This window comes from Chinchilla lanigera, unplaced genomic scaffold (genome assembly GCF_000276665.1).
Source record: "Chinchilla lanigera isolate Chin_1 unplaced genomic scaffold, ChiLan1.0 scaffold00016, whole genome shotgun sequence".
In the NCBI taxonomy this organism is placed as follows: domain Eukaryota; kingdom Metazoa; phylum Chordata; class Mammalia; order Rodentia; family Chinchillidae; genus Chinchilla; species Chinchilla lanigera.
Window position 1 is genome coordinate 6,455,741 of NW_004955417.1, and position 27,474 is coordinate 6,483,214.

The 27,474-nt window shown below is 36.2% G+C and overlaps 1 long non-coding RNA gene across 1 annotated transcript in view; it reads right to left on the reverse strand.

Annotated features, from left to right (window-relative positions):
* Positions 1–5,336: 5,336 nt before the first annotated feature.
* The window catches only part of LOC106148179, a 197,235-nt gene continuing 175,097 nt past the window's right edge, over positions 5,337–27,474 (reverse strand). The window contains exons 4-5 of the long non-coding RNA XR_001233392.1: positions 23,854–23,908; positions 5,337–6,000 (exon numbers count right to left, since the gene is read on the reverse strand). This is a non-coding gene — a long non-coding RNA (uncharacterized LOC106148179). The remainder of the gene's footprint in view (positions 6,001–23,853; positions 23,909–27,474) is intronic.

Genomic DNA, 27,474 nt, shown 5'->3' on the forward strand with positions numbered 1-27,474 from the left:
TCTTGTGATACCTGAAAAATAGTCAATACAAAATCCATGTGTTTTAAAACAATTGATTCTTAATTTTCAATTAGAGTCTCACATATAAAGAAAAGTCAATGTAATGATCTGTTTACTTGGAAATAGCATTTATAATTTGCAGCTGATGGAAACTTCCACTGCTAAACGTTTACAGAGTCCATGACTTTAACCATTATAAACAATAAGTTTTCTCTAGTGTTTTAAACTTTCACGTTTCTAAAGCTCTGAAGTACCCCTTCATAGCCAAGCAGACATATCTTGGATTTCTTTGAGAAATTATTTCAGGGCAAGTTTTGCTCTCAGGCATCTCTCCTCAGAGGGAGATGGCCCTTCCAGCCCTAGAAAATTGTATCCTTTAAAGTCAATGTGGAAAGCCTGTTAAATAGGAATAAATTAATGATTCATAACCCAAGCCCCTTCTCACTCTATTTCTAGCCGACAATTCACTTTCAGATCTCATCCAAGGTTGTGAGAAATAATAGAATTCTGCGCTCAAAAAATCTTCAGAATTATAACCCAAACACCAGAGTTAATTTCTGCACTGTGGTGGAGAGAGGAGTGGCTGATATACTTCTTACTTTCTAAATCACACAGAGAAAAAATGAAACGAAAAAAACAAAAGCAGACTGTGGCTGTTTATTAGCTAGGCACTGGCCAGGAATAGAGGAGCCCAGTGTTCTCACTCCTTTGGGAATAGCAGGCAATCATTAAACATGGATCTTGTGTCACTACCTAAACTCTAACTTGCTAAGAATTATGCTGACATAATTAACATTTACTTACTTTTGTTGTGACTATATTAAAATGAATCTTCTTTCTGCTTTGTTATCATCTTTCCAAGAAATACATGAATAGGACTAAAAATGAATCATATTAATTTTTCTATTCATTCTTTCTTTTTTATTCATCTATCTCTACTTTTTCCAGTCCCATATCATAGTTTCTTCCTTCAACACTACAACATTGGGACCACTAATTGTCTCTTAGGAGAACTTTCCTATGCATCACAGAAAGTTTAGCAGCATGCCCAGCCTCTACCCACTAGATGCCAGTAGTATCTCCTCAGTTGTGACAACAAAAACATCTCCAGATACTGTCTATTACCAGAAGAATTTGCCACCAGTTGAAAATCACTATCATAGCATTTATTAAATATTACATTTTCTGTAACAAAATCTTTTCCCACTAACTTTATCTACCCTTCCCTGCCTGTGAACTGGTGGCAGTTCTACTGGCTACTACTTATGCCGGAAGTGAATCTTCAGCTACTATTCTTAACATTCTTCTTACTATTAGCAATAATTTCCAGGTTCTGTTCTAAGAAAGCACTTTAACATAAGTTCTTTATGATTCAGTATCCTCACCTATACATAGGAGACCATAGTAATAACTGTCTGGCCAAATTGCTTTGAGAACTAAATGAATTAATATATCTAAAGCACTTAGTTGTTTCTGGAATTTAGTAAACACTATATTAAGTATCACTGATTTTTAGCGTTAGTGGACTTGGGGTTTTGTTTTGTTTTGGTGTTGTTTGGTGCTGGAGATCAAATCTATGCCTTTGCACATGGTAGGTAAGTGTTCTATCACTGAGCTGCACCTCCAGTCCAGTAGCCTTATCATTATCATTATTCTCTTCTGTTTAAGCCCCACAGCAGTGGAAATAGGATGCAAAAATCTCACATCCTCGCCTGTGTCCATTAATGTTGACTTTAAAGAAGAAGCACTAAAAGAGATGTCAAGAGCTACATCAGTAATTTTAAATTTTCTAGTAACTAGACTTTAAGAGGCAAAAAGAAACAAGTGAAAACAGTATTATGTTTATTTAATCCTAATATATCTCAAATATTCTCATTTTAATATAGAATATTAATGGGACACTTTAAGTTTTTTGTGCTTGTCATGCATCTCAATCTAGACTAGCTAGTATTTAGACTACTGTGTTGAACAGTACAGGATTATACCGCAGACAGAGGACAGGTAAAGACACTATAAGTATAAAGAGTTCTGCCCTCTCCCTCCTGCTATGTTTTTTATGTGTTTGAAAGTCTTGCCTTTCTCATTAGATTGGATCTTTAGTTCAAGGTCTCATGCTTGCTAGTCATTGTATAGTATACACAACTGAAAACGCCCTATATTTATCAAACAGAAGATGTGTGCAAAAAATGAATAAATGCATGAATGGGAGAGTAAGATAAAATAAAAAGCAGATAGCAGACTGCATATATTTTCTAGTCTTGAAGAAGCAGATGAATTTGAAAACCCAAAACTTCTACATTCAGATCATTTGGATGTTGAGAGAGGAGTGTCAGAGTTATAGCAGATGCACGGCTCTAGTCTTCTGCTGTCAATCTGGTGAAGTCCTGAATGCTTTTGCATTAAAAATGCACACTACAATCTTTTATGCATTCATATCTCCCAATAGAATTATTTGATTATATAAATTTCCTTTTCTTCTCTGTTTGAGGACAGCATTTCAGGATTTTTTTATTTCAGGTTATTTTATAGAAACAATGACAAAAGAATGGATTATGAATAACATAGGAATTTGAACCTCAGTTAACATTCAGTTACAGGGTGACTAAATATCCTGCTACTTGAGTTATTTTAAGCAATATTCCTTAGAAACTCCAGTTCTTCTTAAAATGTGAAGCCTGAACCAGGCACAATATTCTAGACAGGCTAACAAGAACAGGATATGATGAAATTATGAATTCTCTTTATAGATTTTGCAGTTATAAATCTGTACATTATAATAAATTTTAAATGCTGGTATTATCAACCCACTTTTATAGGTCATTTTCAGATGAATGTCCATTGATCAGTCATTGCCCAGCTTTCACATATGGCTATGTGTACACAAGTGCACATGCATTTATACATAAAGTAAACCTAAGTACAGGATCATTTGAGTTCCTATTAGAACTTATCTAATTAATTTCAGTTCATATTTCCAGAGTTTTGCGTGAAAATTCATTTTGACTCTGATATCTACTACATTAGCTAGTAGCTAAGATTCCCAGGCTTATGACAATCACCAGTCTCATAAGGACATTCCTATCTTCATCCAAGTGTTTATAAGAATATTAGATGAAGTTCTGTGAAGTGCCATTAGATGTACAAGTTTTCAAACACTGTGTGTACAAGAATCACCCTGGGGAGCTTTTTAAAATTCAGACTTCTGGGCCTTCTCTTTAGAAATTCTGATTTGGTGAGTCTGCGTGGGACCTAGGACTATAAATTCTTTAAAAACACCTATGAGAATAAATAAATAAATAAATAATATCTAAGTGAGAGTATACAAAGTCTATTTATTGAGAACTTGCTATAACAAGGGAGTCCACCACCAGCATTGCATTTGGCAAAGACTCAAAAGCAAGCAGAGTAGAAGAAAATCCTGATGATGAGGATAAACAAGGAAGGTTTCTGATATGCCCTGATTGGATACTGTCAGCATAAGGAAGCTATGAGGGTGCTAACAAAAGCAGAATATCCTGTGTGGTTGGTAAAAGGTAAATGCTTGACTTCCTCCAGTTGGTCCTCATTTGGAAGCAGGGGCAAAAATGAGAGAAGTTGTCAGATATTAATAAAGTTCAGGCCATTTGGAGCTGATTTTGTGATTGTCTTTCCCCCTGGATTATTGGGTCTAAGTAGTAATCAAACTTCCTAGCCTGGTTACTGTAAGGAACAAGTTGCTTCCCAGATTAGTTGACGCAGCCTGTTAATCGGGTTTCTATTTTTATATGTAGATGGACCATTATCTATTTGTGTACTGTCTCCAACACCTCAAGAGACTTTGACATAAGAAGTTTTCAAACATAGATGTAGGCATTTCAAATGTGCATCCTTACCTTCTTTCTTGACTCATTAAACCAAGTTCTCAGTTAGTTGACATTCTTCCATGTAACCCCAGTTAATAAGAATATTAAAATAGGATAACAGATTGGAATGGTAATCCTTCACTTATGTAACTCTTCTCAATTAAATGTTTTATACTCTTTTTCACATTTATTTCTAATATTGCCTTCATTTAGGAAAGACATAACTCCAAATTTTCAGGCCAGTAGATTCTGTTTACATATACTATCTCACTATCATATATTCAAAGACATCATGTAAGAAAACATAAATGGGCAAAGAAAAATTTAGGAAGTTTTTCTAAGTATGTTCACTGTCAGAAAGATGAAGAATGTATTAAGGAGAAATTTATCCTGATATGATCACAGAAAAACATATAAATTTTATCTAGTAGATGCTTTGACCACTGCGTATCTATTATAATGTCAATAACAAACCTGACAATATTAAGTGCTGGTGAGAATAGAGAGTAACATACTCATATAAGGGGTGGTAATAAAAATAGTATGGCCACTGTCTTGGTTACTTTTCTCTCGTTGCTGGGACAAAATACCTGACTCCCAAAATTAAAGAAGGAAAGGTTTATTTCACTTACAGTTTGTGGAGGTTTCAGTCCATACTTGGCAGGTAACAAGGCAGAGTGGCACATGGCAGAGGGCTACAGCTCATGGCGGCAGAACACAGCAAAAGCAGCAAGCACAAAAACGAGGAAGAGCCGCAAGCAGCCTCTTTCTCTCCCTTACATATGCAAACTATTCACCCCTGGGTGGGTGTAGCTCGCACACCCATAATCAATCAAACTCTAAAAGCCTGCCCCATGACCGCATGAGGCTTTGGGGGGACACCCAGACACAAACCATAACAGCCACTTTGGATAACACTTTGCAAAACCGTTATAAAGTAAAATATTAACTTATAATATGATTCAATAGTGCTATCATTTAACTTAGAGAAATAGGAAGTTATATTCTTGCAAAAATTTCTATGTGAACATTCACAGTCACTTTATTCATTACTGTGAAGACCAGGTAGAAAATGGCCTAAATGTACTTTAATGAATGAAAAGATAAATAAACTGGGTTATATACATGCAATAGGATACTATGCATCACTGAAAAGGAAAATTAATAATTCAACAAATGACACAGAGGACTCTTACATGTTTCCCTAAGTATACAGCAATATAGTACATGATTGCATTTACATTATATTCTAAAAAGGATAAGACTATAAAGATGGACAATAAATCAGTGGTTGCCAGGGATTTGAGAATTAGGAGAGAAGGAAATTAACAAAAGCAGTATCTTGTGAATACCTGATTCCATATATACTCCAAATCCATGAAAGTGTACACCACAAAGAGGAAATTTTCACTTCACATAAATTTTAAATAAGCCAAGATATAGAAGGAAATCATGATAAAACATAATCTGTAACAAATGAATCAAACTACATCAGAAACAAATAAAACAAGTGCACAAAATATAGTGAGGGGAGGAGTGCTCTACATAATTTTGGAGAACAGTGATTTGACCAGATAATATAAAGCTAAAGACAACAAGAATGGCACCACATAGAATATTTGATAAATTTATTTCTCATTAAAATATGGGTTAAACATTCTGTAGATATTTTATGAATAGTAGAGTCAAACATAGGCAAATAACTGACACATAACGGAAAAGGGAACACCTGCAGGCCCTACTCTTGAAGGACAAGGGGAAAATTTGCCAGTAGATACTCATGCACTTATGTCTAGAAAATGGCAAAAATTGATCCATGATATTTGAATCTTAGAAAATAACAAACCAGTGAAAAGGAGCTGGGCATTGCTAATGATACTACAAGTAATGTGGCCTGTGTTTCTTTCTGGTTTTGATTTAGAGTCTACCTATAGCCTGCATGGCCAATGATAAGATAAAAATATAATAAACTGTTACAATTATTTCACATAACAGCAATAAGTAAAATCATCCATCAAAAATGTGAAAGTTTAAGATATCCACACAACAAGATCCCGTTACCATCCATTAAGGAGTCAGCACACTGATTACAGACAGAGATAGGGAAATACAAAAGGCCCAGATGATCAACGGTGATGACTTTCCTGGAGTTTGTGGGCTGAAAAAAAAAAAAATAAAGAACCACTATTGTACCACCCAAATGAGCTTGCTCTTGTTCTTCCCGATATTATTTGCATAGACAAAATGAAGAAACCTATTTTGTAGGAATATGTTCAATTTAACATGAATCGAGAAGACCCTTCCCTTCACTTAACTTTATATTTCAGAAAGGAGATCCGCCCTGGAGAGATCTTTCACTTCTCATAACACTTGGTAACGATCTACACTCTGGGATACGGAACCCCTTCACTTTCGCTTTCAAGTGCCGGATACCACTTTGGGTCGCTATAGTTCTCGTTTAATATAGGATTAAGGAATGTTTTGTACTTCATAATAGTGGAATCCTGTGTAGAGGCTATTTTTCATAAGAAATGTGAAGAGGGCAGTAAAGTAACCACAGTACTTTAAGAACAAGTATGTTGAACTCAGAACTCTGAGAACTGGTCTTGCCACTTCCCTACTTTGGAAAAAACTTGCTTTCTGTGGACCTGTTTCCTTGGTTTGCAAATGCTAATAATAATCCCTTTGTTGCTCATTCGACAAGATTGTTCATGAGGGTAAAATGAGATTGTCCTGGCATTAACTCCTTGTAATCTACTACATAAAGCAACAAATGAGAGTTTTTATGAAGACTGTAACTATTAATAAGAAAATTCCTGGTATCCATGAAAATCAAAGAAAACTATTTTGATAAAAATTACAGAGTTTGATTTGCTACACCGATACAATTATGTGATTCTAAAAAAAAATTAGGACTATTAAAATGCTTTCTACTAATTGTAAAATAGCCAATGAAAAGGAAACATTAAGTAAATTTTAGTGTAATATACTAACTCCAGTAATTTATAAGTACATTGTTACTGTCTTTGATTGTTTGACCAATCTTACATTCTTACATCTGGTGGACAGAGCAACTTCGCTGAAGATAGCAGTATGTAATGTAGCAACTATCGTTAATTCCTATCATTTTGTTTTGAGGTCATGTATCGTTTTTGTTGTTTTTGTGTTGTTTTGATTTTGTCTTCATTGTTGTTTTGTTAGTTTATCTTTAAAATAAAAATTTTAAGGGGCTGGGAATTTAGCTCAGTGGCAAAGCGCCTGCCTGGCAAGCGCAAGGTCATGAGTTCGGTTCCCGGTACTGGAAAAAAACCAAAAAATAAATAAATAAATAAAAATAAAATAAAATAAAATAAAATTTTTAAAAATAATTTACAAGCACAAAAATTATGAAAAAATAGAAACCATAATATTCTTTTTATTGTCTTACTTTACTTAGAAATAATTAAAATGAGTAATTCATTCACACAACAATACTGGCAATTATTAAAAATCCTCCAATGTGTGCCACTGAGTCATTAGGACAAGAAGACCGGATAAAAGAAATGAGTTAGTAGGAAAATTTTGTCATCAAGGCAAGACTGACCTCCTTTCAGTCACACCAGCTAAGCAGTTATGTGTTTGTACATAAAGCTACATCTGCTCTTACCATGCTAATAAATGAAAAGGCAGCAAAGAGCCTTTCCTTAGTCTTGGAGACATGATATAAAGCAAAAACACCAAGAAGGTGAAGAAGTCTTCTTGCTAGTTCCAATTCTGTCCTGTTATTAGCTGCTCTGGACTGCAAACTTATTAACCTGTAACTCCACAGGGTGTGTGTGTGTGTGTGTAAACAGGAAAAATTAGAACGAGAGAGAGGTGGAGAGAGAGACAGAGACAGACAGGGAGGAAGAGAGAAGAGAGGAGTGTAGCAAATATGAAGTGCTGAAATAGTGCTTTTTAAGAATAAGATTATAATTTTATATTCATGAACTATGTATATCATATGGTAAGCCTCCTAATTGAAATACCATTGTGTCCGTCATCTAAAGGTCAATGTCTTCCAAGACTGACCTTTCTTAAAAGTTGAGAATTTAATATGCACAATCTAGAATCACAGTGCTCTGGAGGCTGAGGCAGGAGAATCACAAGTGCAAGCCCAGCCTGGACAACTTAGTGATTTAGTGAGTCCTGTGTCAACATAAAAATGAGGTCTGGGGATGTAGCTCAATGTGAAGACCTTGGCTTCTGTACCTAGTACCGCAAAAAACGCAGAAAGAAACATAAAGCAAATGAATTTAACTTGTGCTATTTCTTCAAATCATCTCTTGCTTTCCTGGAAGAACACTGTCCAAGGGCATCCCTCTCTGGGGGATCTTCTGATTCTCTGCACTTCAGTTCCATCACATCGGTGAACAAAGTACAATTTTGGAACTTTCTCTTCCTTTCTCAACCTCTCAAATACTTGAGTGCCCCATTCATTGTTCAAGGGTGCTGCAATACTTGCCTTCCCTTTCCTCATGTGTCAGCAGCCCAAACAGGTTGAGACCCTGGAGAAGGCCAAACTCACTCTCCACCTCAGATTCCTCACCCAAAACATGAGATCCTTTTAGGATATGCCCGAAAGCTTAAAGCTTGCCTTAATCTGTTTTCCATTACTGTAATGACGTACTTGAGGTTAGGTAATTTTGCAAAGAAAAAACATTCATTTGCTCACAGTTGTGTGGGTTTAAGGACAGGATGCCAGCATCTGCTGGTTCCTGATAACATCACAGAAGGTGTCACTGCACTGGAGGGAGCACATCTGTGACAGATCACATAATGAAACAGAAACCCAAGCATGACTTCATTCCCATGGCAATTGCATTAAGTCCCTCCCAGTGAGCAATCTGACTCACAGCCTCCCTTGAGGCCAAACATTTAAAAAGTGCCAAATTTAGGCTATTAACATCATCAATTTGAATACCAAGCATCACAGGAATCTTTAGAAGACACACTTGAACCATGTCCAAGCCAAACCAGGTCTTTTTCTTCCTCCAAATTCTATACCCATATTTAGAATCAACAAAAAGGAAGCCATGCTTTCTTGATTCCATTTGAGATGCTCATGTGGTTTCTGAAGGTCATTAGAGCCACACTATGCATTTTGGTTACCTGCTTCTCATTGGAACAAAATACCCTACACCAGTAACTTCACAGAGGTTTATTTTGGCTCACAGTTCAGATGCTTTGGTCCATGTTCAACAGGAGGAAACACAGAAACAGCATGGCAGAGGGGCCTGATCGAGAAAAACCACCTACATCATGGCATCCTGGAAGGACAGAGCCAAGGGAGGAGCTGGGAAGGGAGCTACACCCTTCTGGTCATGCCCACGGTCACCTATCTCTTCTGCCTAGGCTCCACCTCCTAGTAGCAAGTCAGCTCTAATGCCCCTATGATATGTTCCTAAACACATGAAGCTTCAGGGACTACTTTAGTCCTAAAGTGTAACACTATGAAGGCATCTGAATCTCTCCCTGGAGTGAGCCTAGGTTTTGTGGGCCCTGAAGTTTATACCACTTGCTTAGAAGACTATCAGATAAAAATAATACGTTTTGAGTAGAAAATTAAGCACAGATGTCTTTACTTCTCCTTCTTCTCCTTCTTCTCCTTCTTCTCCCTCTTTTCCTTCTCCTTCTCCTTCTCCTTCTTCTTCTCCTTCTTCTCTTCTTTTTCTTCTTCTCCTTTTGTTTGTTTTGTTTTGGAAAGGGAGAGAAGAAATCACAATTGCCTTCTTTTTCTTCTTTTTTCTTCTTCTTTTCCTTCTCCTTCTCCATCTCCTTCTCCTTCCCCTTCCCCTTCCCCTTCCTCTTCCCCTTCCCCTTCCTCTTCTTCTTCTTCTGCTTCTGCTTCTGCTTCTTTTGTTTGTTTTGTAAAGGGAGAGAAGAAATCACAACAATTATGCAGCTTTAAATGTGGAAAAATACAACAAACATCATAAAATCAAAAAATAAATGCTTTTATTAACTTCTACCATATACCCATAATACTTGTTTCTACTTTTCTGCTGTATGCTCTTTGCTTTTTGTGTGTTACAGTGGTATGAAAAATTTCACGTGAAGAATAATAATTCTTTTATCTATCATGGGTAATCAAAACTTCTTTTTCTTATTGATGGTTGAGATACATAAAACACATTACTTCACATACATACTCCCCATGGTATAGTTATCATTGTGCAGCCTACAAATGTAGGAATTTTGAAAAAAAATTCTACCTTTTGATTTATTACTGTGCCTATTACATTATTGCAATCATTTTTATTCTAACAATGTAAAGGTAAGAACCAAATACAGACACTCTTCATTTAATGACAAAAAATATACTCCTATGTCTAGGTTGTTAGATAGATTGGTCACTAAATGAAGAATTTTATTACATAATATGTATATTACAATATCCAGAACAAAAAAAGGTCAAAGGAAATTCCAACTTGATGACTTTGCTTTTATTTGTGTAACTCTAGCATACAGTGCTGTAACGTATAACAGAACATAAAACTACAGTACTGTACAGTACTATGTAAACTAAATATATTGTACAAAAAAGACATTAGGGTCTATAAACTAGATGTGCAAAACTGTACAAAAGAAAAAGACAGGTCATAAGTGCAAACAATGTGCCTTGGTCGTTAAGTTCAAACTGTAGTTAAACATGTATGTCATTAAATGAGAAATATTTGTGCTCCACTTGCAGTTGTATCCATCTGATGAACCAAGGAAGTATTTCTGGAAGCCATGTCTGTTACTAGGTTGGCTAACAGTATCTTCACTAAGCATGAATGTGGTTTAAAATCACATCAATAGCATTAAATTAAAGTTAAATGCATCCTTAGTTTAACTTTCCATCCGTTGAATCCCATCATGCCTATTATGTGCTTGTTAAACTAAGATACATGTTAGGAGACATTAAAAAGTAACATACTCAAGAAAGGAAAGATTGCCAGTCTCTCTTTCCAGGTTGTGAGCAACTCAGTGGTATGAGTAGGTTAGGAGGCAGTTACGGTCTGTTCATCAGCTCTAAGATGGGTTTGGAAATAATTGCAAGTCATGGCTAGAGAACGACTGGAAGGGGGCTGGGGATTCAGCTCAGCGGCAAAGCGCCTGCCTGGAAAGCGCAAGGTCATAAGTCCGATTCCTGGTACCGGAAGAAAAATGAAAAAAAAATAGAATGACTGGAAGAATATGGTTAATCTAGTTCTAATAGATAAGAAAGATGAAATACAACCTATGCTTTCACAGTTCATATACGTAAATAGAAAACTATGAGGAAATAGGCTGCAAAGTGGGCATGATTGCAGCAGCTTTATTGGGGAGTGCTATCAAAAATAACACCTATGATGCCATAAAGAAAGCAGAATAAGGCAGAGGGACAAGTTGACTGCTGTGCAGTTGAAACAGAGTCCTTAGCCAATTCCCCAGAATGTGATGGAACTGAGAGAATCCTTCACAATTGTCCTTAAGTGAGGCCATGGGGCCTCTGCACCCGCATAGTGAATCTTCCCCTGTCCCTGGAGAAGCCGCTCTGCTCAGGTCAGAGGAAAGACTCCTAGAGAATACTCAGCTATGAGTTAGTTCTCTTCAGCAACACCCTCTAGCAGATGGTGTGACTACTGTCAGCCTAAAGAGCAACCTGGATAACACCTTAAAGTGTCCACTACAAACAACAACGTGAAGAAATAAATGTGAGATCTAAAACCGTTAGAGATGGGTCAGTTGAAAGTTAAGTGGCACAGAGGACAGAGAAGGATCCTCCTCCACTATTTCAGGCTCCATGCTAAGGTGAGATCAAGTGACTCTCGGAATGCCTTGCTCACATGTCAGTGTGTTTCTGGAAAAGTGTGAGGCACTAATCTGAGGCACCAATGGCCACTTCCAAAAACAGAACATGGATACATTCAGATGAACTATGCCGCAAGTGTATTTTCTCCATAGAAAATTACAGTGGAGGACTGCGATTTAACTGAGGACATCGTAAGGTCAATGGCAAAGGAAGACGGAAAACTGCAGCAGTCATTGAGGGAGGTGGCCCTGCACTTATATCAGATATCCTATTTCTTCTTACTTTACCAGGCCAGCCATGCTGCTCATGTCCTGTTTTAAATATTCTATTTCTGTGTAACTACATTCTGTGATTCTGTCCCCTGACAGCAGATGCTCCACACTTGGCAAACCGTGGGCAACTGAAGGATTTGTTTACCTTTGCTCTGAGCTCTGTGACACTTGTTCTTACATTCCCATGCAGGCAGCAGCAGGAGAATAAATGCATAACATAGAGAAGCAACTAGCGTTACTTCAAAAATAGGCTGGCTAGATATGTGTTTTCCCTAAACTGCAATTAAATGTTTTTTATAATAGTGAATGCCAAATAAGTGCAACGGTCCAAGAGAAAATAGAGAAAACAAATGCTAACAACTGCCATGTGGCAATCCCAGTTGTATTTGTATATAATCATTAACTTTGTTTCTCTAGAATTTACAGGGAAAATAATGTTACTCTCTAACATTATCCAAAACCTTGCAAATTCAGTTGACGTCAAGTGAATTCAAGATTTGCACTTAAAAAACATGAGTAAGGATTAGAAATTTAGCAGGGAGAGATTGAGGGGTTTCCTCTATTTTTCAAAACATATTCAGCTTCATTTTCTAAAGAAAACTATAGCTGACAGAGGATAGAAACCTTTCAGTCAATAATGTATGACTTTATAAATGTGGTTGTTCCTTGGAGACCATGACCTGAACTCTGTTATTTCTATTTTAAGTAGATTAGTGGAATTTTTAAAACAAGCTTCAATTTCCAGGTACAGTAAAACAGTTATTTAGGGTACTAAAACATCCTTGTTTTCTCTCCTTCATAATATTGTTCATCTTTACTTTTACAGAACAGTGATATCTATAAAGATCTTGAGTTCAGATTAGTTGGTGGCCAAAGCTAATTTTAGGAAAGATATGTTTGGCTTTATTATTTACATAAAATAAGGATTACTTACATACTGCTTACACTTTTATTACTGTTAATAAAAAATAAATATACTAAGCTGTTACTTAATTATTTCTTTCAATTTACTTTTACCATTTTCTTAAGTATTTCTTTAAAAAGATCCAGATAGATACTTTGAAATGATTGTTACTTTATACATAGGACCTCAAATTAGATGATTTAGTTCACCCTAGGGGCTAATGCTTATGCTTTGGGTCATTTAACAGTTCAATTCTGTTGACTTTTTGCCATTTTCTCAGAGCAGAGCACATGAGAATGATCATTGTGGTCCCAATAGGACTTCAGAAAAACAATACCGCACACATAACATTCAGGTACCCTAGGATTAAATAGGCATTTGCTATACAATATTCCCCTGCCAGTTATAACTTCCACAGTGTGGCTTGTGAGTGATTTCATATGTTTACAGTACATCTCCCTACATCAAAATCAGGTTTTAAAGTTCTTTCTAATTTCCTTTAAGTGTGGAAATTAATCATTTGGGACTGTAATTAAATATTACTCTCAAGAAAAGAATCCCAGTACAGAGAGTCTCCAATAGACACGCTAGATAACACTTGAGGTATTTTATAACCTGTTAAGACTTTATATCATGCAGGCTGTGTATAAAATGATTTTTTATACACATTTTTGAAATGGTTTTAGTGTTTTTTAAATTACATAATAACAAACTTGGGATCGGCACTATAAAACAAGCTACTTGCAAGTATTACTCTCTCTTGGTCAATATATTGATATTAATAATACTAATAGGAATTAAACTATTAATTTTTCATAATACCTAAAAGAGGTCACATTATTATGATAATTCAATCAAAGAAAACATGAAGGATTCAGGATTGTAGCTGAATTCAGGTAGAATTTAAATATGTATGTTTCAGTTTAACATGACTGGCATATGCTCTAAATGTAGCTTAGTGTTTTCTGGGATTGTTGTTTGTTTTCCTGGCTATATAAATTATTCAGCCAATTTTCGTCTTTGCCTACAAAGGAAATATTTTTGCAGTGTAGTTTTTTGTTCATCTGAGCTAAAGAATCTTTCATTTGGCCCCTTTTTGATCCATCTTTTTTCTGTGAACATTATATGTTAGTCTATCTTTTAAACCACACATTCTCTCCACCTGAAATGAGTGTTATTCCCCTAGAACCAAGAGTTTTTCCAACCCCAGAATGAAAACTTTCTCAGGTTTTCTTCGCACAGTTTGAACACTTGTCAAATGTACAGAGGTATAAACTTACCCCAGACATACCCAAATACAACCTCTTGCAGAGATGAAAATCAATCTTGCCTGAGGTATTTTCTATACAGAAATACTGTCCTTGAAAACAGCATAACTGAGTCATAGCCTGCCTAAGAGAAGGCTGAAATACATAGAAGTCATCTGGTTCTGAAGCAGTCTTTACATATATCTCTTTAAGATCAGATAAAACAAGGTATCTGCTTGTTATCACCGGCAGTCCCTTTCAAACGTGATTTACTTGGTTTAAATCATCCTACTGCCCTCATATATTCCTTAATGTAGGACCTTCCACCTGGACTCTTGGAACGTGTCATGTTCCTACATCCTTCATCAATAAAGAGTTTTCTGCTATCGTAGTTCAAATGGGGTAAATTTGCCTATGGTAAAAAATGCACTCATCTCCATCAGGAAGTGATCTTTGTTCCTCTTACCTGACTCTGTAGTTGTAAGAAGTATGGTGGGGATTGGTGCTGTGCAATAAACAAGGAATTGTAACTAGCATGTGGCTCAGAATACATGATGTTTTTTAAATATCCTAATGGTTCTTTTCTATTTCTAATTTCACACTTTCATAAAGTACACCAAGAATTTCATAAATGTGTTTTCAGTAAACTGCTCTTTCTGCTATGGTAGGTCATTAAACATGGCATTTATTCTTTTTATAAGTGGAAATTTCTGATCATCTAGAGTATCAACACCAGTTTGCAATGTCTTTTTTTGGACTGGATATATTAATGTTCCTCTGAATGGTAATGATAAATAGTTCACAAGAGAAATTCAATGAAATAAAAGTAATTATTCATAGTGATCAATTAATTAAATTATTTGTTTAACTTAAGAAAACTAACTACTGTGCATAACTCTCAATTTTTTTGCAACTCAGTTTTGACATGAAGTGACAGTAGAGTATCTGAGTCTACCAGTGGAATATGTTCGATTATTTTCAGTGCTTGAAAATACACTCAAAGGTAATTGGTTTGGAAGACACCATATAATTTAAAGTTAACCTGCATGCTGTACATGTGTTTTATGTCTAAATAAAAAGGACACATTTTGAAATGTAAAACAAAAAAACCAAACAATGTAAAGATTTATTATTTACATGAAGCCTAATGGAAATCAGGAGATTCTCCAGGGCATCCAGCCTCAGTAATCCAGCTATGTGCATCTGTGGTTCTGCCATCTCAGCAATTACAGTGAAGCAATTACCTAGCGATCTCATAGTGGTTTCTCTATCCTGTGGCCCAGCTGTGGCACATGGCTTTGAATTCTACATCAGTTGATGAGATCTAGTTGTATAATTCTGGATCTGGAACCAGGGGAAGAAACTTAGGATGTCTTCCTGCTGGTGGAATTCTTATTATACTCACCACTTTTCCACTATAAAAATAGTTGTGCAAAAATTAACAAAGTCCTCCTGAAGGACAAATAGGAATCTGTTTGGACTGGGAGTAGTTGTACAAAAGTCAATCACTTTTAACCCTTTCAGTGAAGAAAAGACTAGGACCAGACATTTGTGAAGTGATCCTTTAGCTCTTGAATGAAATAAATGTAGTTATAGAGTTAGACAATTGAATAGCTTATATGATTTGAGCCCTCTTCAGATATAAAATACTGTTCACAGATTGTGTTTTAAACCATTTACATTTTAAAATAGTATTATATTACTCATAAATTTCATTTAGAAATGTAAAGAATAATATTGAGGGAGACACACTGATCTGCAAGGCATCTTTTCCTCATTCCTAGCATGTTCATTTCCCACCCCTGCATTGCTATTGGTAGGTACTAAAATTATTGTTTATCTTTTGTTCATTAGTATAAGCTCATTAATTATTAATGTCTAAGATGCAGTTATCCATCAAAACTAAAAATCAACACCATCTCTCTCATTCATTTTTCTCATCTTTCATATATAAGCAACTCCACAATTCTGTCAATTCCAACTACTCCTTATCCCTCAAATCTGTTAACTTCCTGACTTCAGTCCCACCAACCTCACCACTGCAGTTAGTGAGATCTACTTGCCCTTCCCAGAGTCACAAATGTCCCATTACTGCAGAGATCGGCATGCACGTACTTCCTGAAATACCCTGACCTCGTCTTTCCCGCTCCCAACAGATTCCTATTTGTCCTTCAGGACTTGGCTTAACAGTTGTCTCTAACGAGATAACTCTTAAAGACCATCAAGCTTTCCCACTCTGTGTTGGCCCCATCATATTATAGCACTTATTGCTTAGAATGATAATTTCCTCCATCTGAGTTCTATAGCTACATTAGAACTGTTCAAAGTATGGCCCAAAGGACATTTCTCTTAACCATTTAGAGAGCTTGTTAAAATGTTACACTGTAGAATGCAGCATCCCTGTATATAAACACACTGCTCCCAAAGTACTGAGGCCCACTGAAGTTGGAGAGCTGTTTTAGGAGGCTCCAGGCTCTTTCAGAGACAGACTGTGGCTTGTGTCCTTTCTCTCTGTGCATTTTCTTGTGCCACACACTGCCTGGTGGAGGGTGAATGGGCAAGAAAGAATTATGAGCTGCATCCATTTGCATCTGTTGTTCAACATAAAAAGATTGGTCTTCATAAATCAGCCCAGCTGTACTTAGCTAACTAAAAGTATGAAACAATCTGAGATTTATAAATCTTCCACTAAAAAGTTTTACCAAGTTTTTTTAATTTAATAATCATATTTTGTTTGTACTTAAGCTTTATTTATAATTGTTATTTAACGTGTGAAAATTGAAAAGAAACTTGATTATTCATTCTAGAATTAACCAAGTCAACATGAAGTCATTTCTAAGCATTTCAAATTTTTTTAAATGTCCTGCTAAAGGTTCACCATATAATTTTTATAGTTATTAAAACCTATCAGCAGCAAAAAGCGCCTGCCTGGCAAGCACAAGGTCGTGAGTTCAGTTCCCGGTACCAGAGAAAAAAAATAAATAAATAAAAAATAAAATAAAATAAAGCCTATCTAAAGATATTACAGATACCTAAGGTATACTATTGCTATATTTCTTTTTTAGATTAATTCATTCATATGCAGGACAGATATTTAGGGAGCTTTTAAAATTCATCAAGCAGTGGTAAAGGAATCTGAATTCATTAAGTATTGAATATACACTGGTATACAAAACAAAACAGACATAATATTTCCTGATCTTATAAAGCTCATATTATTGTTGGGACACAGATATTAGATAAATAAACTGATATATGTGCTGCTGGAAGAGGGTGCATGTGTGTGTGTGTGTGTGTGTGTTGTAGGCATGTAATATAAAAGATGTCATGCTAGCTGAGTGGAGCTACTCAGGAGACTGAGGCAGGAAGATTGCCAGCCAGAGAAACTTACTGAGGCCTCCATCTCAAAATACAAATATACTAGTCAGTGAGGATGTACCTCAGTAGTAGAACTCATCTAAATTCAATCACAAATACTAGAAAACATATATTATATAATAAAGTACCACATGCTAGAAAAAATAAGAGTGTTATGTGGAAATAAGGGTGGTGGTTAATTTAATGTCCACTTGCTGCTTCTCTAAAGAAACTGCTTTTAATCTGAGGCTGAGGCTGGATGTGTTCATCCATGAGAACAGAAGAAGCAGTAAGTTTAAAGGTCCTGGAGTGGAAACCTTGGTGTTTCTGGAAGAAAGCCCATCTGGGCCATTGTGAACGATGAAGAGAGTTCCAAAAATAAGGGTGAAGTGACAGGTAGGTACAGGCCAAGTCAGGGGGACCATGACAGCAGTGGTAAAGGAATCTGAATTTTCTTCTTATTGCAATGGGAAGTTACAGGAAGGCTCAGAAGGGGAGATGTGGTTGAATTCACCTGTTTAAAGAGATCATACTGTCAGAGAGTAAAAATGGGCTTTAGAAAAGGAAGAGAACATTGCAGAGAGAAATTCTATGATGGGCAAGATCCATCCCTGACTTCAAAGAACTAAGCCTTAGTGGATGATATGGTTTGTGTCTAAATGTCCCCCCAGAGCCTCGTGTGGTCATTGGGTTTTTTCAGAGGTGGCTAAATCTAGAGCATGTGATTCATTCCCAGTGCAATGCTGAATTTAAAGGTGCTGGGATTAAGGGCGTGTGATTGCTTGATCAGTGCACTGGGTGGATTGGCACTGCTCTAATCCAGTAGGCTGGATAAGATATAAGGGACAAGAACAAGCTTCTCTCACTCTCCCTTGTTGCTTTTGCTGTCTTGTCTCACCATGAGCTGCTACCCATCTGCCCTGTGCCTCCCTGCCATGGAGCCAGCCAATTATGGACTGAAACCTCTGCAAACTGTGAGCTATGAAAACCTTTCCCCCTTTAACTTTGAGTGTTGGATATTTTGTCTCTGCAACAAAAAAAGTCACTAGGATGGTGGAAGAGACCCAATATGAGAGTCAATACTGAAATAAAAAGAAAGTTAATATAATACCTGATAAAAGGGGGATACCTAACTATTACATACCTAATACAATTCCTAGGATTCATGTAGAAAAGAAATTTTAAAAATACCACTAACTCAGAAATAATAGATGTTCAATTATTCAGATTGCACTTGTTCAGCTATGAGAAAGTGTGGACTCTGGTGTTTGCAACGAAGAGGAAAGAAATGACCAGACTCACATATTTTTAGACGTTCGATCAACAATAATTGTCAGTGGGCTACTCAGGGAAGAGAACGGCAAGGTAGAATTAGGAAGGAAGGAACTCAAACTTCTAATTTAATTTCATGTTGCCATTTGCTGCAAGCAGAAAGCTTGAGAGAAAAATGTGTTGAGAAGTGGATGATATCACAAGAGTTCAACCTGGGATATGTTCAGTTTGCGATGCCTCTGAGACATTGAAGTAGAGACGTCAAGTAGACACTTGATTGATCCTTAGAACATTTAAACCACACGAGAATCACAAAATGTTTTCATCACCTCAGCTAGGTTCTGATATTAACTTTAGCAGCATTTCTCTTTTCTTCATTATTTTCTTTGGGGCAACTGTCCATTTTTACATTTAATGTAGGGTTTTTACTGCTGTAACTTTTTATACTGAAGAAACTCAGAAGACTAAAAAATCTATTCAAATTCTCAAGTAGTTTCATATTTAGCCTAGAATAAAATGAACATATATGCTTAGAAATTTCTCTGAGCAAAGTATTAATAAACAAAGTTGGATTCAAATTCAAAAACTATATGCATTAACTCTCATGTTGTTCAGTAATCCTAAAGTCTTTCCTTGCAGTTTGGCAGACTCTAAATTAACTGCAAATCTGCAATGACAGCTGTTTTACATGGAGAGGGTAAATTAGTAACTGAAATGGGCATAAATTTGGTAGATAATAATGATAGGTAATTTTTACTAAGAGCTTACTAATTTCAGTTCTTTTTTATATAATTTTTAGGTTGAATCTCATGAAAAGTCTGAGGTAAGTGCTATTATAATGCTCATTTCACAAGTAAAGAACTTTGGGTTGTAGAGAACTTAAGTAACTTTTCAGTAAGCACACAGGGAATGTAAAGGACTGTATGTCAAACTTTCTACTGGGAGGGGAGTGTGAGGAAGTGGATTACTACTCACTGAATTCCTGCCACTATGTTATGCTATAACTGGAAAAAAAAAGCCTTTCCACTCCTTAAATCACCCTCTATCTGCCTTGCTCCTCCTCTATGTATATGGAACTGGGTGGGGAGCCTCCAGAGCCATGGGAAGACCATATTTAATAGACATGAGGGTGGAACCTTGTACAGTGGTTTCCTTACCACCCTGCACACTGAGGAAGAGCCCAAGCAGGCACTCCAGGCTGCTTAGGTGTCAAGGAATTGATTTTAATGAGACTTAGGGAAATAGACCTTTCCACAAATTCAAGCTTTATTTGCCAGAAGTCTTCTCTTGAACTTAGGACTAAATCCTACTTAATATGCATGATTTTGGATAGCCTATCCCCCATTTTAGGTATCTTCTTCAAGGGTTTGCTGGAACAAGTTGTGAATTCAGTTTCCTATGGCTATAATCTAATGACATTAATAACCTCCTTAAGACCACACCTTCTTGTCCTTAATAACCACAATGTGCTCGGATTTTATCATGTGCATCACAGTACTTGGTTTGGTGATATTATGATCTCTACTATACCAAAAGCCTCATAATATTGAATATTAGTCTGCTAGGATCCAAATTTCCTAACCCTAGAGCATCCAAAACTATCCTATCCTGGCTGATCTGTATTATGCTGGGATGGTTGTAGGTATATAGTAAAAAATAACAACTTCTGATTGGTATCCCAGTACAAATATATTCTAAGTCACTTAAGTCTTCTAACTATATTCTAAGTCACTAAGTCTGACAGCTGTGCTTCAGCTATCAAAGACATAAAGGGACACCTTTGTTATTGACAATAATAAAGGATCATAGTAAGGACTGGATGACAGAACACTGGTGTGCAGCCACCAAGGCCTGGCACACTGAAGGCTCTCTAGGTGCTGGAGAATGCATACATCTCACTCTACACCAGACCTTGACCTATAATTACCAACTAACTAGAAATTTTCCCATCTACATCTACATTTTATATTGCCTCATTGTTCCCTGTCATTGAGCTAGTCAATATATTTCACTAAACACTACCTGTTTTAATAATATTACTATTTCTTATTAATTCTGAACCCCTCATTTTTATCTCCTCTCTGCTCATTTTTGTATCTATTTCTTTACACATGCAAAAGATTGTTTACCTTTGTTTCCCGTGGCTTCTGGGTGATTCTAACTATATGGCCAACAAATGTTTCATCAGTTACCATTCTCATCTTCATCAATATCTTCCAAAGTATGTTTTATTGCCCCCATTTTATAAGGAAGGCAATTAAGTGCCCATTGCAGTAAATTCAAGGTTATCACTAAAATTCAGGGAAAAAAAATAGCTAAGCTTCTTCCCAAGTTACTCAGAAAAAATAATGATTGAAAACTAAACAAGATCCCTCCTTTTATCCTTAAAATAAAAAAAAAAAAAAGAAAACTAAACAAGAAATATTAATTAAGTATTCAGTTAGAGGGTGCTTGCTTTGAATACAAACATAATCCAAAACAGAGGAGCTCAGTGAAGGTACTAAATTCCTAAGGATAGATTCAAAGGGAAAGGGACAGTGTCCTGTGAGAGAGGTTTGGTTAAAGGAAAGATTATCAGTGACTTTGCCTAAGTAGATAGAATCTGAAGATTAAAAAAGTAGCATGTGTAAGGTCCAGTCTTCCCCAGGCTGCTACTTTTTGTAGCACAGGAGGACTATTGAACAGTAGCAGGAAATATGGCTAAATAAAAACTTGGCCAGGGGGAAGAATGATGTACAAACTAAAAATTTTAAATTAATATAAAAACATTTTATTTTTGATGACATTTGAACAGTGTCTTTCCTCTGCTTCTATGGTGATCACTCCCCTTAGCTTCATGGCAATTCTCATGTATCCTGCAAATTTCAACTGAAATAGTTTCTCTTCCAAGATTTTCCTCCCTAGTTTCTCCAAGGAAAATTAAATGCATCATTCTTTTTATTTCCATAATGCTGAACTAGGAGAGTGCAGTATCTATCCCATTAATGGAATGATCTCTCACCCTTCAGTGATTTCTGGAGGAAAGGAAATGTGCTATATGTGTCCTTTGGATCCCCCAACATTCATCTTAATGACTAGCACACAGAAGGGACTTAAAGATGCTTAAATGAATCAATAAATAAATTATTCTAAAGCAAAGAAATACTAGCTAATGTGATATCTGATAAACAGAAAACACAAATAGTGGCTTGCAGCAGGATTAGAGGCAGTCTAGTCATTGGTAACATAAAATGTATTAGAAGTATGACTTGCACAATATGTACAAAATACCCTAGGTTATATGCTGTAACTCTATCACTGCAATTATGCAAGAAAAGCTTAATGCTGTGACTCTGATTTTCCAGTGTTACCTATCAAAAATCAATAATATGGAAAAATTATTTTCATTTAAATAAATTTGATAAATGAGGCAAATATAATTTAATTTGAATCAAAAGTTATAAAATACCTTCTTCAGCATTGTTTCTAATGAGGCTCATACAAATATAATTTAATAAGAAGATTTAGAAAATGATTGCTAAACTGTACAAATCTTTTGTATTTTTTTTCCTTTGGTAGATAGCATTTAGAGAAATTATTGGAATTTACTATGGAAAATCCTATCATATTTGAAATCTACAAATAAAAAATTACAGCATAATGATACCATAGCTTCTTAAATCAATATTTTTATTCTTTCTTGTTGCCCTATGATGTGCCATATACACTAAGAATACAACATTGTTTGAAAGAGGAAAAGAATGAATTTCCATGGTCTCATTGTTGACTGTGGAGCTAAGTGACTGGAAAATTTCTCAGTGTGCCAAACAATTAGGATTCTCTATTGTACCAAATGAATTGGCCTCAGTGTAATTTTAGTCTATCATACATAGTGTAATCATTTCATCTCCCTTCCTAAAAAATGAGTGCACTATTAAGAAGAGACTGAACTTATATTCAAGTTAGGCATTAATATTAAAAAATACATTCTTTTAAAATTTTTACATTCATGAAATCACGCATTTTACAGAGAAAAAAGAATCATTTAATTGATTTCCACCATTACTCAATGAATATCACCACCTTCGGGCAAAATCCATTAAAAGAACATCTCTACCAGAATGAAACACAAAGTCAACGAATGCTTATATACAACATTTAGAAATTCAGGCTCCAGGCTGATAGAAGTGATTCAAATGACTGCCTCTCATTAAACATTGAGAGTAAAACAGACCTGATACACCACTCTACACGAGCAACTCTTTCAACTGTAAAAAGGGTAGCATAGTGTCTTAAGTATTTTTATAATTAAATTCCTTGATTTTTTAATAACTTAATAATCAATAACATGCTCAGCCATTATATAAAGACAACCAGGGAATGGACAAATGAATAAATAGAAAATACATATTTTCAAATTAAAATACCAGTGATAAAGAAATCACATTGCTGAAAACAAAACTGATGAATACCATAATCAGAATTTTTAGTCTCAGTATAGCTCCCAAACACTAAACAAATCTAAATTCATTTTTGTTTTATTAAAAGGGCGTCATATTAAAGCAAAAGATTGCTACAACTGATTTTTAAATGGTGTATTTATTGTATTGGTGTACATTATTTAACATGGCTCAAGGAAAAATACTTTCATTATTTTCTATTTTTAACATGTAACCAAAATTTTCTTTTATCTTTTAGGTCAATTCAATGATACTGAAAATCAATTGCTCTGGAAAAGAAAGAAGCATAAAAATCAGTTATTCCATGTGCAAAAAGTGACCAAGGTATGGCTCAGTGATAGTGGTAGTTTGTGGCAGTGTTTTTAAAATAATGTACTATTTTTTCTTCTCAGTCAGAAAAGAGAAATCAGAAAGTGAATGCATCCTGGACAAACACAGAGAGGGTGTGGAATACTAAATACAGTTGTAAGAGCTGAAGACAATGTTAGATAAGCAGTGAGAGAAAAGAAAAGAAATCATGTTAAGTTTCAATCCCAAAAAGGAAAGGGATGAGGGATCTAATTAGCATATTCAGGAAGTTCTCCCTTCACTTCCTGGACATGCAGTACACTATATATGAGACAGAATTATATTATCTACCATAGCCAAATGTTTTGCAGCTCTCTATCCTAGGAACTTTGACATTTACATTTTTACTAATATGCATTAGAGTATTTACCTACCTCTCAAAATTTTCTACGTCTTCTCCATATATGTGTTCATCATGCTTACAAGAATCTGCCAGAAAAAAAGAAATCTCAGAACACTTAGGTCTCCACAGGAATTGAGAAGAAGATTCTTGTGCCATTCATTTCTAAGGAGCCTTTTAGACTCCAGGTGATGCTCAAGAGAGATGATTCAGAGTAGATAAAATACATATCATGAGGAAGGATGGGGCACCTTGGAATAAATTCTGTGAAATTGTCAGCTTCCATTTCCACTCACCAGCTCCATAAACTGTTGATCTCCATTGTGCCCTCTGTCTCAGGAAATTGTCTACTATGATGCACATATGGCTGGTCTCCCCAAAGTCCACATGTGTGACAGTGTTCCCAGTATGAGAGTGTTCAGGCAAGGATATGGCAACTTATAAATGATGTGGCCTGGTGAGTGGTAATTAGGTCAATGAGAGCTTTACTCTTGCATAAGACTAATGCTTTTCTTATGGGACAAGTTCTCACCAGAGTGAGTTGTAATAAAAAGAGCAACAATAGCCACTCCCCACCATATGATCACTTCTACACAGGTTCCCACCATTGTGATGCCATGAGTTACGAAGCCTGAACAGAGTTACCCAATTATGGAATTCAAACCTCCAGAACTGTGAACTAAGTAAACCTTTCTTTATAAAGCAGCCAGACTGAAGTGTTTTATTATAGCAACAGTATACAGACTAAGACATTAGGTTGTTATTTCAAATTAGTAGTCACAGAAAACTATTCTGAGAGCTCACTGGGATATTGCCTGTCCCTATAACACATAATTATTTTCTTATTCTCTTTAATGGTTTGAACAATCTTCCATTCTTACTTCTAGTAATCTGAGCAATGTAGTTGAGGATAGTGATATGTAATATAACAACCACTATTAATTCTATTATTTTGTTTTGAAACCCTGTATCACTTTAAATGTTCTTGCTTTGGTTTGTTTATGTTTGTGATACTGGTATGCTGCTATTATTCCATTTTTTGTTTGTTTGTGTCTCACTTACTACTCTCTTGAAAATAAAAAAGAGAAGAAAAAAAGAAAAAGAAACACTTTCCTCCAGCCCCAAGCAGTCCTTCCACGAGCATGAGTGTGGCTCTGTTTCCATGGCAACCACCATAGGCCAGGTTCTCATTTCTCATATTTGGTTTACTGAAAAAGTTTTTCAACTGTTTACCTTCAGTCTCCTCCTCTTTTAAATGTTCTTGTCCTCTACTATCAGATTAATTTTAAGTAATCTTGTCTAGCAACCTAGGCAGAGGTTGGCTCTCAGGTTCCATGAGATCTCATAGCTGGGGTGTTGTATAGGACTCAACCAAATGAAATGAGGAAGTACAGTGGGAAGAGCAAATTAAAAATAAAATCCTGGGGCTGGGGATTTAGCTGAGTGGCACAGCGCCTGCCTGGCAAGCGTGAGGTCATGAGTTCAATTCCTGGTACTGGAAGAAAACTAAAAAAAAAGCAAAAACAAAAAAATAAAATAAAATCCTAAACGTGGAGCATGCTTGGCGTGCTGTAGGCTCAGCCAAGAAAACTGAATGGTGGAATAAGCAAAAGGAAAGTGATTGCAGAAGGGGCTGAGGTGTAGCCCTTACAACCTTGCTAAAGATTTTGCAATTTCTTCTAAGCTTGAGGGAAATCTATCAGAATAAAAAGCTCTCTCTTCTAACAGGCAAAATAGAAACTTTCACATCTGGAGGTCAGATTTGACCTTAAGATATGAAAATGAGTTGAGTCCTTCTCCTGACAGAGGTTGCATGTAGAACACATTTGCCAGGTTGAAAGGTATGGTCAGAAACAAGACAGGCTGTCTAGTCCTTGCTAGACCAGCAGAATCAGTAACACCAGAAACATAGTTAGCGAAGCAGAATCTCCGGCTTTTCTCCAGACATATGTAATCAGAGTCTGCATTCCAAATAAGATTAGCAGATGAGCTGTAAACATGACAAGCGAAGGTGGGTGAAAAGTAATGACGAGCTACTCTGGATTGCTCAATTTATGAATGAAGCACACTGGCATGGAGCCTCAAGAAGCTGTGAAGTGAGACTGGACCCATTGGGCAGGGCCTTGAGCAGCATGACTGAGTGAGGAGCATCCCTCCGGAAAAAGCATTCCCATCACCACAGCACAATGACTGCCTCACAGCGGCTGAGTATTGCCCCCTGCAGAATTCAGTATTAATCAGAAGTGGAGAAATTTCTCCTATTACTTAAAACAAAATCACACAGCTTAATTTTTTTTTTTAAAATTACGTGGCCATGCTATTGTCTGTTAGAAATTTAAAAGCCATTATTATCTGATTATATGCGGATAGTCACCCATGTTAGTTTATATCCATACTTCAGAAACCCTGAAATGTGCTAAAGAAAATGAAAACAAAATAGCCCCTGTAGATGCACATCAGTGAATTGTTTATTCTTTTCATTTCTCATGTTCCAGAGGCCAAGCTAAATTGCAAATGTGTTCTTTCTAGGAATGTAAATGTGATCAATTACAGGGCTTCTCCTCGTCTTTGTTTTGGCACAGAGGTTGTTCTACCTTCCCTGCTTCTTATTAAACATAATAAATAGGGACACTCAGAATTCATCACAAGGAGAAGGAGTCAGAATAACAGAGAAATTGACAACTCTAAAAAATGACTTGAATACTAATTCTTACTAGAATGTTTCACAAGGTGATTTTCATTTTTGCTTTGTTTCTTAATCTTTTTCCTTTTCTTACTGTTATTTCAGTAAGCTTAGGCTTAAACAAGGAACAACATAGACAGAGATAACAAGTACCCTGTGACCTGAGAGAAGCTCAGAAGGACACGAGACAAAGGGCACCGTGTGCACTAACAAAAACAAGGTTCACTCACATCCCGTTGGCTTCAGAGAAAACTGCGCCAAGAAAACTGGCTCAAAGTTGCATCAAGAAACCATTCATTGTGCGGGGAACAAGTTCTCTAGGGAGAGTTAAGGCAGAGGTAATCAATAGCCAGAACACAAAGGGCCTTAAACACCATGTTGAGAAGTCCGGGCTTCATCTTGAACTCTGAGCAACATTATGTCTGTACATTCATGTCTCATTCTCCTTCACACAGGTCATGACCAGCTATCACGTAGAGTGCCCTCCTAAATGACTCTATCCGTGGCATCCCTGCCTTACCCTGGCCCATAATCTGGTCCGTACCTCACAAAGTAGCTGATGGTAAATTGGACCACTGCGCTGCTTCAAACCCTTCAGAGACTTCACAGCGTAATACCAGTGAAATCCAAATTCATTAATCTGGGCCTAAATATCTACATACTGTGTCCCTCTAAGTTTCAATTAAGGAAAAAGAAATCAAATTTGTTGTAGAAAGATTGCTGACTTCTTGGTGAAAAATCACCTAAAAGGGGAAAGACTTAATTCAGAAAGAATAGTAAGAAGCTGTTGCTAAAATCCAAGAAATGGAGAAGTTGCAAAAAGCACAGGGAGGCTTGGTCAACACTGAGGAAATAAGTGGATAGCAGGAGTTAGGGATGGTTAAATGTGGAGGTGTGTCTGGGGGATAGGGAGTGCGGTCACTTTTGCATGACCAGGATATAATACCTGACATCTGCAACTTTAAAAAGGAG